We start from the raw sequence: 14013 nt of genomic DNA on the forward strand, positions 1-14013 counted from the left end.
AATATGAGGAAAAGCTTTTTCTTACAGCGAGTGGTTAAGGTCTGAAATGCACTGCCTGAGAGTGTGGTGCAGGCAGGTTCAATCCTGGCATTCAAAAAGGAATTAGACTGTTATCTGAAAAGGAAGAATGTGCAGGGTTAAGGGGAATGGCACTAGGTGAGTTGCTCATTCAAAGAGCCAGCGCAGACACAATGGGCCAAATGGCCTCCTTCTGTGCTGTAATAATTCTGTGAATTCTGTGAGATTTACAAAATGGCTTCACCCATGCTGTGAAGGACGGAGTCACAAATACTCAGGTTTGTACAAAGACATTTTGTGTAACAGAAAATGACAATCAGCTTAATCTATAACAAGGACCTTGAGTAAGGAGACAGTTTGATTTAAAGCTTTCAATCTAATGTAAAGTTTTTTCTGTGCATTGTGGGCTAGGTGAATCAGCAGAATAAATTCATAAATTGTACCACTGGTCAGGCAGTAAAAACTTGGCATATATTGGCTTGTACTACATGGCATTCCAATCTACTAGATACAGTTAACTTGTCATCAGTTCTTAACCTGGACATTAAGGTGGAACACTTTGTGAAAACAAAAAGTTCAATTTGTTAGGAATGGAGAGTTGGTATTTACTATACCATGAATAGGCAATATTCGAAGTCATTGGGAACTTAGTTCAGATAATCATTTCATCCTTCAGGCCAAATGAGAATGCAAAATGATTATAGGTTTGCTGAGAAAGGGGTGTGGGATGGGAAAAGTAGAAAAAGAGCTAAAAAAGCAATGACGTGAGTCAAGGTCAAATGCAATGTACCACTGCTTGGAGTGGCATCATTTCTCCCTTTTGGACTTTCCTGTAGGTACTTTAAACATCCAAGCAATGCCACCCATTGGTTTCTGAAGCATGATTTTTTTTGACATTTACAATGACAGCACTTGCAAAAATTTGACACATGTAGCCTTTAAAGGTCAAGCAATACTGTCTTCCTCATACCTGATAGAATAGGTGCAAACTCTGGAATTCAAGCAAACAATCCTTGCCTTTGACAAACATCAAGTCCTTGCCGTGTTGCCTGAGGTGAAGGTGTCTTAACTGATGTTCATATGATATCTGACCTACTGCTTCACAGAAAATTAACATTAGTAATTCTGATGGAATCTGCATTGAGAATCAAACTAATACTTTATACTTTTAAGATGTCATTTAATTGTTTTTTTAATTTCAAATGTGCCTAAAGCATGTATCATATTACAATGTTGTAAACTGAAATTGCTGAAGAATCTAGGAATAATTTTCAAAGGGAACTAACAGAAAGCAATACATCTGAAAAATGGCTGCACAGTTTTTCTTGCAGCTTAATTCTTGGGTCCTCACTCTGCACAGAATTCATCATAATCCAAATCTGAGTACAAGAAAGCACATGATTTTCAAACACTTCACTACAGACCTCCAATTTACAACATTTGTGTACAAATACAGGATAAAGAAAGAGAGAAAGACTTGCATTTATCTAATGCTTTTCATAACCTCCGCTCAGCTTAAAGTTCTCTCAAGCTGATGAAGTACTTTTGAAGTGTAATCACTGTTGTAATATGGGAAACATTATATGAGATGTTTGTTACAAACTATTTTGATTCCATTATTGTTACATTCAGAGTCAGTTTATCCTTTATCAAAGATATCCAGTAACAACTGCTGGAGAATGTCTGGAACATTTTTTTCCTCAAAACTGATGGAAACCCCAACAGAAGTGTCTTTTTAATTTCAGTCTGAGAGGAAACTCTCATAATGTAGCCATTTACTGTGGTAAATGTAATAGTTTCCAGAAGCAGATTAGCTACATAAATTAAAAATTACACTTTGGAAATATGGCTTGTAGTCCTGGAGTCTGGGAATAGGTAGAAGACTGAACTACTGTAATATCCTGTTTTATGCTGAATGGGAGAAAATGGAATACACATAAGTCTAGATTTTCTCTACATCCTCCACCACAAATAAAAGTTGTGTAACATTATGCAAATAATAACCATTCAGCAGATCTGGTCTGCTAATTTGTGCCATGTGATATAATTTTAAGGGGAACCACAAAAGCATTGTTTACCCCTAGTATTAAACAAGTGCCGGTCAAAACAGTGAAGACCTTTAGATATATTACACTGTTCACTTAAGAATCAATGCATTCTATTACTAAAAAGGCATTCTAGTCCAGGTTACAAAATTAAAAGTGACTCAACCAAAAGTAATCTTTTGTAACTGCTAAATGACTTGACATAATTGAAAGCTTGAACTGAATTAGGATGATGGGGCCTTTGCTGTGCTGTCAAATTATTATCGCAAGAATCAAAAAATGTTTGACTGATTCCCTGATGGAGATGTCAGCTCTCATTTATATTCAATGAGTTAACTAATTATAAAAAAAACTTTGTGCACATCTCACGGCAAAAATGAAATCTCAGAATTTCCAATTTCTGAGGTATGCAAAATTTGAAACTTGAATTTTGTCAGTGTAATCGAATAGAATATCCACTGCAGAAAGATGTCAGGCTTGAAAAATCTTGGAAGTCCAGCTCCATTCACTTGATGAGAATGTCTTGTGGTCGTTGATAGGCTGTCCTTGGTAAAAATACAAATGGATTAAATTCTATAAATAGTGAAAGGCCTATGTGACAATAACATTGCGATAACTCAGTGTTTGCACACTAACAAAGCTTCTGATCTCAAAAAATACTTCTGGAGGAACACAGTGAATTTATAGGGGGGTATACATTAGTCGAAGGTTCCAATCAATAATGCCGCAGAGGCCAAAACAGTGAAAGTAGAAAATTTACATGTGATAGTGACTTCATGTACAAATGATAAAACCCAAGTAAAGCTTTCACTTAGTCTGTTTTAGGTCTACATTGGATCTCTTTAAAACAATGGCACATTTGTCTCTTGTTTGAAGTTCTGTAATTATTTCATACAGTACCTTGAAACTTTATTGTAGTAATCAGCCTAGTGAAAGCCCCACTTGTTTTGCTTGAAATCTTTATTGAAAATGCTTCACTTTTATAGGGTAATCAAAACGATAAGAGCCCACAGCTGCAAACAAAATAGACATCCATCTATACATTCAAGTAAAAATAGTTAACCTTACACCAGTCAGAGAATGTAAAGTATGTAATAAAACTTGAAATAAATATTTAAAAGTATCAGAAGTATTTGGATCCGAAGGGGATTAAAAAGAGGTTGGAAATTCTTGCAGACAGATATCTGACAATTGACTGAAAACATGTTTATGTTGGAAAAAACAGCTTTATCAGTGAACTCTGAAGATTTGTTAGATATTACATTCCACCTTTAAAAGCTTAATACCATGAAATTTGACCCTGTTTTTCAGTGCGAAGTGTGCTGTTTTGCATCCAAAATAGCACTCACAGTGCACACACACACACACTTCTGGTCCTAGCCGTACTGGGCAGCATTTTGGTGAGTGTGTTGGTGCAAATGCAGGGAGGATCCACTGTAAGGATTTGAAGGAGGCATATTGTGACGTCAATCAGTGTATCGCACTGATTTGGCACCAGTACTTCATTTTGGACTTAACGTTCCATCTGACGTTGTCTCTTAAACACATACAGCTGGACATGAATTCAGCAGCAGGAAGATCACCTACCAATGCTATTTAAAGGGATTACCACCTACTTACATGTTAGTTGCTGGTTGATATCCACTGGCTGTTGCTGCCATTGTAGAAATGTTTGGTGGGTTCCAGAGTTTAAAGTTGATAAGGTCTTCAGGGAACGATGTGGCACATGCTGAAGAACATTGTCCTGTCTTCATGGATTCTGCAGAAGTCACTTGCTCCCAGACATGAGTGCAATACTTAGTATCCCCCTTGCACTACAAAATGATAGAGAGAATAAGAATAAGAGATTGAGAGGAGGCAAGTTCCTGGCAGAGGGAGGGAGGGGAGAAAGGCTCTCTGCAAGAGGCCATATCCACCCAAGGTGTCCAGGGAGCAATTCTCCTACTTCAATCAAAGTGAGGAACAATGCGTGGAATTTTATGCTGGCGGCTGGGGTCTTGACGTCCGGAAAAACCAGCACTGATGTCCCTGCATCATCTCTTGTACGGAAGGGCCGCCAAATTTAGTGCCAGTCAGTCACTTAACTTGACAGTGGTGGGCCTTCCATAGGATTTAGGACCCCGTCACCGGAAGTACCAGCCTTGCAGAGCAGCTGGCCAATCAGAGGCTGGTGGCTGCTGCTGGAGCTGCAGCAACAAGACACCGAGGAGTGGCACTGGAGCCAGGCAGGTTTAAGGTTGGTCAGTGCGGGAGGGTTCTCATGGTGTGAGGGTTGCGGGGCAGAGGGCAGGGGGGTTGGCAGCAAGGGAAGGGAGGTGGCCCTCAGTGGGCTCCCCTTCTCGATGACAGGTCCCTTGTTCAGGCACTAAGTGCCTTTGAATGAGGGATCCCACCACCCCCCACAGCTAGGAAGCAGCCCACATAGTTTTTTGTGATAAGGTTGCCCGCCGCACAGGTAAATGCGGCTGCAGCAGGAATAGGACCTTAATTAGGGATTAATTGCCCAGTTAAGAGCATCAGTTGCTGGTAGAGCAGGAAGGCCGTTCATAGGCCTTCCCACCCCGGACTAAATTTTGGTGGAGGCTGGGTGGTGACGGCAATCCCCCTAACACCCCCGCCACCATCCCACCCAATCTTATGCTCTCTCCACGTCCAAACCCACTGTGGGGGAGAGCATAAAATTCCACCCAATGTGTCAGACATCTCCACTTTATTAAGGAGGTCTCCACTGAAGTTTGCCACTTGCTGCAGTCATAGCTACAGCCTCAAAGCATGGCAAGGACAATATTGCCAGTGATTGTGAAGGTGTCCATGACCATTATGCATCTGGTTTCTTCCAGGTTGGTTCAGGCAATATCTGCAACAATTCCCAGTTTGCCTCCACTGCTGCATAATGATGGTCATTGAGGCTCTATATTCCAAAAGAACTGAATACATTTCATTCTCAGAGAGCAGTAGCTGGTGCAAGCACACGGCACCTCATGTCAACTCTGAGATGCACTGTCACGAAAACGAATTCCACTCCTTCAACTTCCAGCAAGTCTGTGACCATATGCAGCATATCTTGCAAGTCAATGCCCAGTATCCTGACAAGAGTCATAATGCCTTCATTCTGTGGCAGTCCACTGTGCCAACTATATTTGAGCCAAAAACTGGAGGGTGAATGCTGGTCAACAAGGATCCCTTTGATGGCATGGCTCCTGACTCCAGTGCGTAACCCATGCCCATGTGGGCAGCACGCATATAACAAAAGATGCTGCTACTTGAAGTGTGATAGAGCAGATCATTGGGCTGCTTAAACAACACCTCTGCAGCCTGGGCTGCTCCAGGGAATCCCTGCAGTACTCAACAGAGTGCATGTTAATATTTGCGGGGGTCTGCTGAATGCTGCACAAGCTCACCTTCATGAGGGAACAGCCCTTGCCACAAGTTATCTGGAAACCAGCTGAAGAGGAGCAGGAGGTGAAAGAGCAGAAGGAAGAGGCGGAGGTGGAAGAGGAAGGAAGGAGTCAACCAACACAGCCCCTTTCTGGTCTGGCTATCCATGATAGACTCCTCCAACAACAATACCAGTAAACACAACTCCAATTCTGCATTCACCAATAATCCCACACTTCACCTTCCCTCTATAACTGACCATCATAAAGTAAAGTCACCACAAAATAAACAATCCAAACCAAATTTATAGATCAAACTATCACATATTGTATACAAAAGTCAACTAATCACATACGTTCCCTTAGTGCCTGTCTTCCAAGTGCCTTCGCCTGTCCTAGTGCTTCAGTGCAGTGCTACCCCCATAGCTGCAGCATAGCTGGTGGAAGACTGCTGACTTTCAGTGTGGGAGACTGCAGATGGCCTTGCAGGATGACCTCGAGCAGCTCTAGATCTAGAAATCCTGGCTTCAGACTGCACCACCTCATCATGGGCAGCGGCAGTCTGCGCTAGCTGACTGACAGGCAGCAAGGGCATGGTTGTAGTGGCAGTGTTGGGAGGATGAATTATGTCATCCTGAGAGAGGACAGCAGTTATGTGCTCCACCATGCCATTGTCATTCCCTATGGGTGGCAATAATCTGTTGGAGAACAGATTGCTGGACTGCTGTGATACTTGTCAAGAAAACATGCTGTGATGAATGAGGATTTTTTAATTCGTCGATTGGAAACCTACATTAAACTTTTAAAAAGGAAAGCTCGGATTCTACATTTAAGTTTTAAAAAGCTGGCAGCCAAGATGACCACCACAATTTGCATTGAAATACTTCACATTCCAGGACATTGAATTGGAGGCGCATGTCTCACAAAGCTTCCATCCAGAACAATGGCTTGGATAGCTGAGTAGATTATCCAGTATTACCCTCGTTGGCGGGACATTCAAAGCCATCTTGAAGCATTCACTATTGAGACATACTTCTGGGGGGGTTAACACTGGCAATAAAACCTGAGAGAGGTTTGGGTTTTAGACTTTGGACCTCATTAAACAAAAAAGGTATTGAGAGAACCATTTGACAGACTCCCCAGGCTGTGTAAAACTTGGAGTTTTGTTACACACAGCAGACAAGCTTCGAGTGCTAACCAGACAGGACCCCAGTGGGGGGTGGGGGAGGGGTGTGTGTGTGTGTGTGTGTGTGTGTGTGTGTGTGTCTCTCTCCAGATAACTTTGCAAGTTCAAAATCTGTCCGCCTGCAGAACATCCAAGTCTACCATTGCTACAGACAGAGACCCTGGGGAAGAAATCCACCTTCATCACTGTCTCCAAGAAAAGCCTGAAGCAGGTGGGCAAGCTGCAAAGTGCACTTCTACCAGACAGAGACTTCAGAACTACAACTTTAGCTGGAAGAGAAATAAAAACAAGAAATGCTGGAAATACTCAGCAGGTCTGGCAGCATCTGTGGAGAGAGAAGCAGAGTTAACATTTCAGGTCAGTGACCCTTCTTCAGAAGAAGCTGGAAGAGAACTGGATTACCAGACCCCACAGACTCTATATTATTTTTACTTGTTCTGGACTCCAATCCAAACAAAACTATTCTTCATCACTCTGTAACCTATTTGTGTGTGTGTGCGTGCGTGCGTGCGTGTGTGTGTGTGTGTGTGTGTGTAAGTTGGAGCATAGTTTTATTATTTTACTTAGATTGGGTTTAGATTTTAAGTACAATAAACTAACCTCTTTCTTGTTTAAACTCAAGAAAACCTGTCCGATTGGTTCTTTTATGATCATAGTATCTTAAGGGTTAAACACTCACTGAATTGGTAAGCACATTCGCTGTTTAAAAGACATAAACCCTGTTGCAGTCAAACAAGGAGAAGGACGGGAGGAGCCTTTCAACCCCTCTTCACCTGGTTGTAACACATCCTGAAAGCCCCTTTGCACACTGGTATCCGCAGCTATGATGGCAGCAGTCTGAGCTTGTGTGGCATCATGACGTCATCAGCTTAAATGACTTCAGTCTGAGTTACCACTGCAGGACCCAGACATTGGGTGGCTTCTGCTTGTGTTGGAATGGAAGCTGACATATTGGTCATCAGATGCTGCATTCAGAGTTGGTTTCACAAGTTTTCACATGGAGTTGGCCACCACTTCCATGCTGGAAAGGATGGACACCAAGCTCTGCGCAAAGCCCTGTGCCAAGTTAGTTCCAGACTCCTGCATGCTCCTTGACATTGCACACAGGCTTTCTGGCGAGACTACAAATGCACCAAGCAATTCATATTTCATCAGCCTTCTTCTGTAGCCCGCCCCATTAAAATCCTAAGCTGAGTCCTCTGCAACAGAATTCATGTGCGACTTCACCCTCCAGCACCATATTCAAGATAATAACAGCTTTACAATGCAACATTACCATGCGATAATGCCCTATGATGCAATGTTACTTTGCCCATGTAGATATAACAGCTTTTTATCAAACAAGTGGAAATCAGATTTAAGCAAGCTCACTGAATTATGTTAAGGCATTTCTACATGGGGCAATATTGTTACGAACAGGTAGGAAATGATAGGGATGGTTTCCACTTTTCACCTCTCAACTGACTGAAGACAATGTGTTTTATTAGAATTGTGTTTTAACCTTGAGCATTTTAATGGTCAATAAACAGACAAATAAAAGGTTTTCTCATAGGTTTAAAGAAAGATAAATGTTTATTAGACAATACCCGAAAATGTTCACAACCTCACCCACTCACACACAAACAGACACCCATTCACACAGGCATGAAAAGACAGAAATTAAATGATCGCATGTATTTCGGTCTGATGGTGTTAATGAAGAGTTCATTGTGAAACCTTGTTTGTTTCCCCAGGAGGAAGATTTAAAAACAGTGCAGGACTGTTTTTCCTTTTTCCTGGTTCACAGAAATCAAATTTTGGCATGTTTCAGGTCGACGGATGCTTTGCTACAGACTTCTTCAGTTGAATCTCAGTCAGAGTTCATTGGCAAAAAATTCTGTTACAATTTCACAGGCAGGGAGTTTCAAGATCACCTTTCGTCTCTGCCCCTAGGTAGTTTAAAGATGGAATTCTGACAGGGTGGGGGTCCCCGTCCACCAGCTGAAAGGTCAGTGGCAAGCCCGCCTCCACCGAGCTTCAGGAGCCAGATTGGATTTTATGCTCCCCAGGCCCTTAATTGGTCTTGGGTGGGACTTCCACCTCCTTGTGGCAAAAAGTCCTGCCTAATGGAGTTGCCGGCCAAACAGCGGGCTGGCAGCTGTTAGTCCCAGCAGTGCCACCGGGAGCGGTGGCCACTGCTGGCACTACATCCAGCCATCAGAAGAAGATGAAGAACAGCCCCAGAAAAAAAGTAAGCTTTTAGGGCCTTGCTGGGGAAAATCGGTCAGGCCCCGGTGAGGCAAGGTGTGGGGTCGGCTAGGGGGGTGGGGGGGTGTTGTGCGTCGGGGGCGGTTAGGGCTTCAGGGGCGGCTGTTCATGGGGCACAGGGTGCTCGATCGGGAAGCCCCCACCCTAGCCTGCAAGAAGGCTGCCTACTTTCATCAGGCAGGCTTTTTGAGGCCTCAGCCACCCACCAGCCAAGGGTAAAATATCTGTGGCGGCAAGCGGAGGCCCTTAAATGCCAGTTAATTGATCACTTAAGGACTTTGATTGGCCTGGGGCGTGTGGGCCATTTGTTGCCGCCCCACATAAATTGACAATGGGGGTGGGAGGGGGTCGGGAATGACCCCCCCCCCCCCCCCACACCTTCCACTCAATTCCCCCCAACACCAGCCGGCTCGTTTGGGGGGCATAAAATTCCGGCCTTAGTGTAAATTTCTGCACAAACAGCTTTCATCAGTTTAATCTTAGATTCTAAAGAAACTGCAATTAAAAGTAAACATGATTTTATAGCACTACATTACCAGTCACATCCTTTTGCCCTCTCTTCTGTATACCAACATGAAAAAATTCTGGCAAGACATTTTTTCACCATCTTTTGGAACATTCCCCCAAACTGTCAAACTCTTCAGACTCAGCAATAAACTCTTTCAATTGTACATACATAAGAAGCAGTGGATCTTGTCAACTACAAGTGCTAAGTTATCTAGCAGGAATTACTTTTACCCAATTAAAGGAAAAGCAATTCAATGGAAACAACGCTAGCTCCAGTTTAGATATCTGTCCTGTCAGGTGATCTCATTGAAAATATTGCCAGACTGTCAAGTGAATGAAGTGCAGGCAGGCAAACAAATCCAATTCCAATGACAGTGTCAAAGATAACAACTTCCTGAAATTAAGCAGCACAATGCCAAAGCTGTGTTGTGTGAAGAACCATATATATTCCGACATAATCAGCCTACTTCACTTTTTATTTATTTTCTACATTTTATTATTCATTCATGGGATGTGGGCATCACTAGCGAGGCCAGCATTTATTGCCCATCCCTGATTGCCCTTGAACTGAGTGGCTTGCTACGCCACCTCAGAGGGCATTTAAGAGTCAACCACATTGCTGTGGGTCTGGAGTCACGTGTAGGCCAGACCAGGTAAGGACATCAGATTTCCTTCCCTAAAGGACGTTAGTGAACCAGATGGGTTTTTACAACAATTGACAATGGTTTCATGGTCAGCATTTCGTGACCAGTGGGCATAGATTTTAAGTGATTGGTAGAAAAAATAGAGGGGAAATGAGGAAAAACTTCTTCATCCGGAGGGTGATGGAAGTCTGGAACTCACTGCCTGAAAGGATAGTTGAGGCAGAAACCCTCAACTCATTCAAAAGGAGTCTGGATATGCACCTCAAGTGCTGTAATCTGCAGGGCTGCAGACCAAATGCTGGGATTAGAATGGTGGATTCTTTTTTTGGCTGGTGCAGACATGATAGGCCAAGTGGCCTTTTTCCCTGTGCCTTAAACTTTTGACGTTTTGATTAGACTCGCTTATTTTTTCAGTAAGCCCAGATTTATTAATTGATTGAAATCAAATTTCACCACCTGCTGTGGTGGGATTTCAATGCATGCCCCCAGAACACTAGACAGAGACATTACCACTATGCCACCACCTCCCTGCATTCTGTTTAATGTTTAGTATTTAATTAGGTGAAAGCTGACAATGCGAAGAATGAAATAGTGTTCCCTCATGTCCAATAAATGCATTTCCAATTGCCTAACCTGGCATAGCATGGGTTAGATGCAGTTCAGGATTCAATTTGAGACTGCCTCAGAAACAGACCAAATTCTTCAGACTTTCTTCATTGGACTGGATTGTCTTGCAAACATTTATCGAAGGCAGCTATCAATTGTTGTTTCATCCTTCCCACTAAAATGCAACAATAATTTTGTTTAAACCTAGAAATTGTTTAAAATGTATTCTTGTATTCCTTAACCCATGTTAAAATGATTATCTGGGGATGTGCCATATTGTAATGCACTTAGTGCTGCCAAACAGAGACTTTTGCATTGTTCAAACTGTCAAGACAGTGTTAACACATCAGTAATAAATGAATCACTGTAAAGTAAATGAAAGTGTCTTGCTACAATCAGCTTCAATTGAATGTGGCACATTATGTTCCACTTACCTACATAATACTTAATGCACAACTAAACTAGATGGGTAGAGACATATAACAGATTGGGTTGGAAGAGTAGCAATACTTAACAAAAGAGTTCTTTTTTTTATTCTTTCATGGGATGTGTGTGTCACTGGCTAGGACAGCATTTGTTGCCTATCCCCAAATGCCCTTGAAAAGGTGGTGGTGAGCTGCCTTCTTGAACTGCTGTAGTCCATCTGGTGTGGGTACACCCACAGTGCTGTTAGGGAGAGAGAGACTGGGAATTCGCTAGGACTGTCAGGAGTGGGGGTTGATTGCTGTATCTTATGACTCTGAGGCAGAAATGCTAACTCTGAGCCAGCAGCTTACTCCACCCAGTGGAATTGGGCACTGGCATGTGTCTGCCCACTTGTTGTGACATGTTAGCATTCTAAAACCTTAGGTCACTCTGCAAGGAATGCAATTTATGATTTGATTTTATATTTTGTGGAAGAATCTTCCAAGTAAAAAATGAAAAATCCTAATGTTCTAATCCATTTACTCTCTAACCAAATGGAATAAGTTGTTATAAAAAAATTTATGGTGAAAATCTCACATTCCTTAGTGCTTCATCAGTGCAAAAGACAAGGCTGAAGTATTCGCAACTATCTTCAGCCAGAAGTGCCAAGTTGATAATCCATCTTGGCCTCCTCCTGTGGTCCCCAACATCACAGATGCCAGTCTTCAGCCAATTCAATTCACTCCACGTGATATCAAGAAATGGTTGAAGGCAGTGGATACTGCAAAAGCTATGGGTCCTGATAATATCTCAGCTGTAGTACTGAAGACTTGTGCTGCAGAATCACTGCTCCCCTAGCCAAGCTGTTCCACTACAGCTACAACACTGGCATCTACCCGACAATGTGGAAAATTGCTCAGTTATGTCCTATCCACAAAAAGCAGGACAAATCCAATCTGGCCCATTACCACCCATCAGTCTACTCTCGATCATTAGCAAAGTGATGGAAGGTGCCGTTGACAGTGCTATCAAGCAGCACTAATAGAGCAATAACCTGCTCACTGATGCTCTGTTTAGGTTCCACCAGAGCCACTCAGCTCCTGATATCATTGCAGCCTTGGTCCAAACATGGACAAAAGAGTTGAACTCCAGAGGTGAGGTGAGAGTGCTTGCCCTTAACATCAAGGCAGCATTTGACCAAGCGTGACATCAAGGAGCCCTAACCAAACTGGAACCAATGGAAATCAAGGGAAAACTCTCCACTGGTTGGAGTCATACCTAGCACAAAGGAAGATAGTTGTGGTTGTTGGAGGCCAATCATCTCAGCATAAGGACATCACTGCAGGAGTTCCTCAGGATAGTGTCCTAGACCCAACCGTCCCCACCTTCCCTCCATCATAAGGTCAGAAGTGGGGATGTTTGCTGTGATTGTACGATGTTCAGTACCATCTGCAACACATCAGATACCGAAGCAGTCCATGTCCATGTGCACCAAGTCTTAGACAACATTCAGCCTTGGGCTGATAAATGGCAAGTAACATTCGCGCCACACAATTGCCAGGCAACAACCATCTCCAATGAGAGTGACTCTAACTATCTCCCCTTGACATTCAACGGCATTACCATCGCTGAATCCCCCACTATCAACATCCTGGGGGTTACCATTGACCAGAACTGAACTGGAACAGCCACATAAATACTCTAGCTACAAAAGCAGGTCAGAGACTGGGAATTCTGCAGTGAGTAACCCAACTCCTGACTCCCCAAAACCTGTCCACCATCTACAAGGCACAAGTCAGGAGTGTGATGGAATACTCTCCAATTGCTTGGATGGGTGCAGCTCCAACAACTCTCAAGAAGCTCGACACCAACCAGGACAAAGCTGCCTGGTTGATCGGCAACCCATCCACCACCTTAAACATTCACTCCCTCCACCACCATTGCACAGTGGCAGCAGTGTGTACCATCTACAAGATGCACTACAGCAACTCAGCATGCCTCCTTCGACAGCACCTTCCAAACCCACGACCTCTTCCACCTAGAGTGACAAGGACGCCAGACGTATGGGAATACCACCACCTGCAAGTTCCCCTCCAAGCCACACACCATCCTGAATTGGAAATATATCACCATTCCTTCACTGTCACTGGACTAAAGAAAGTCCTGGGACTCTCTCCCTAACAGCACTGTGAGTGTACCCACACCAGATGGACTGCAGCAGTTCAAGAAGGCAGCTCACCACCACCTTTTCAAGGGCATTTGGGGATAGGCAAAAAATGATGGCCTAGCCAGTGACACCCACATCCCATGAAAGAATAAAAAAAAGAACTCTTTTGTTAAGTATTGCTACTCTTCCAACCCAATCTGTTTATTTAGTTTTATTTAGAGATACAGCACTAAAACAGGCCCTTCAGCCCACCGAGTCTGTGCCAACCAAGAACCACCCATTTATACTAACCCGACAGTAATCCCATATTCCCTACCACCTACCTACACTAGGGGCAATTTACAATGGCCAATTTATCTATCACCTGCAAGTCTTTGGCAGTGGGAGGAAACCGGAGCACCCAGCGAAAACACACACAGTCACAGGGAGAATTTGCAAACTCCGCACAGGCAGTACCTAGAATTGAACCTGGGGCCCTGGAGCTGTGAGGCTGCAGTGCTAACCACTGTGCCACCTATGTCTCTTTACCCTTCCATCTAGTTTAGTTGTGCATTAAGTATTATGTAGGTAAGTGGAACATAATGGTGCCACATTCAATTGAAGCTGATTGTAGCAAGACACTTTCATTTACTTTACGGTGATTCATTTATTACTGATGTGTTAACACTGTTTTGACAGTTTGAACAATGCAAAAGTCTCTGTTTGGCAGCACTAAGTGCATTACAATATGGCATACCCCCAGATAATCATTTTAACATGGGTTAAGGAATACAAGAATACATTTTAAACAATTTCTAGGTTTAAACAAAAT

The sequence above is a fragment of the Heterodontus francisci genome, chromosome 8, assembly GCF_036365525.1.
Source record: "Heterodontus francisci isolate sHetFra1 chromosome 8, sHetFra1.hap1, whole genome shotgun sequence".
Lineage (NCBI taxonomy): Eukaryota > Metazoa > Chordata > Chondrichthyes > Heterodontiformes > Heterodontidae > Heterodontus > Heterodontus francisci.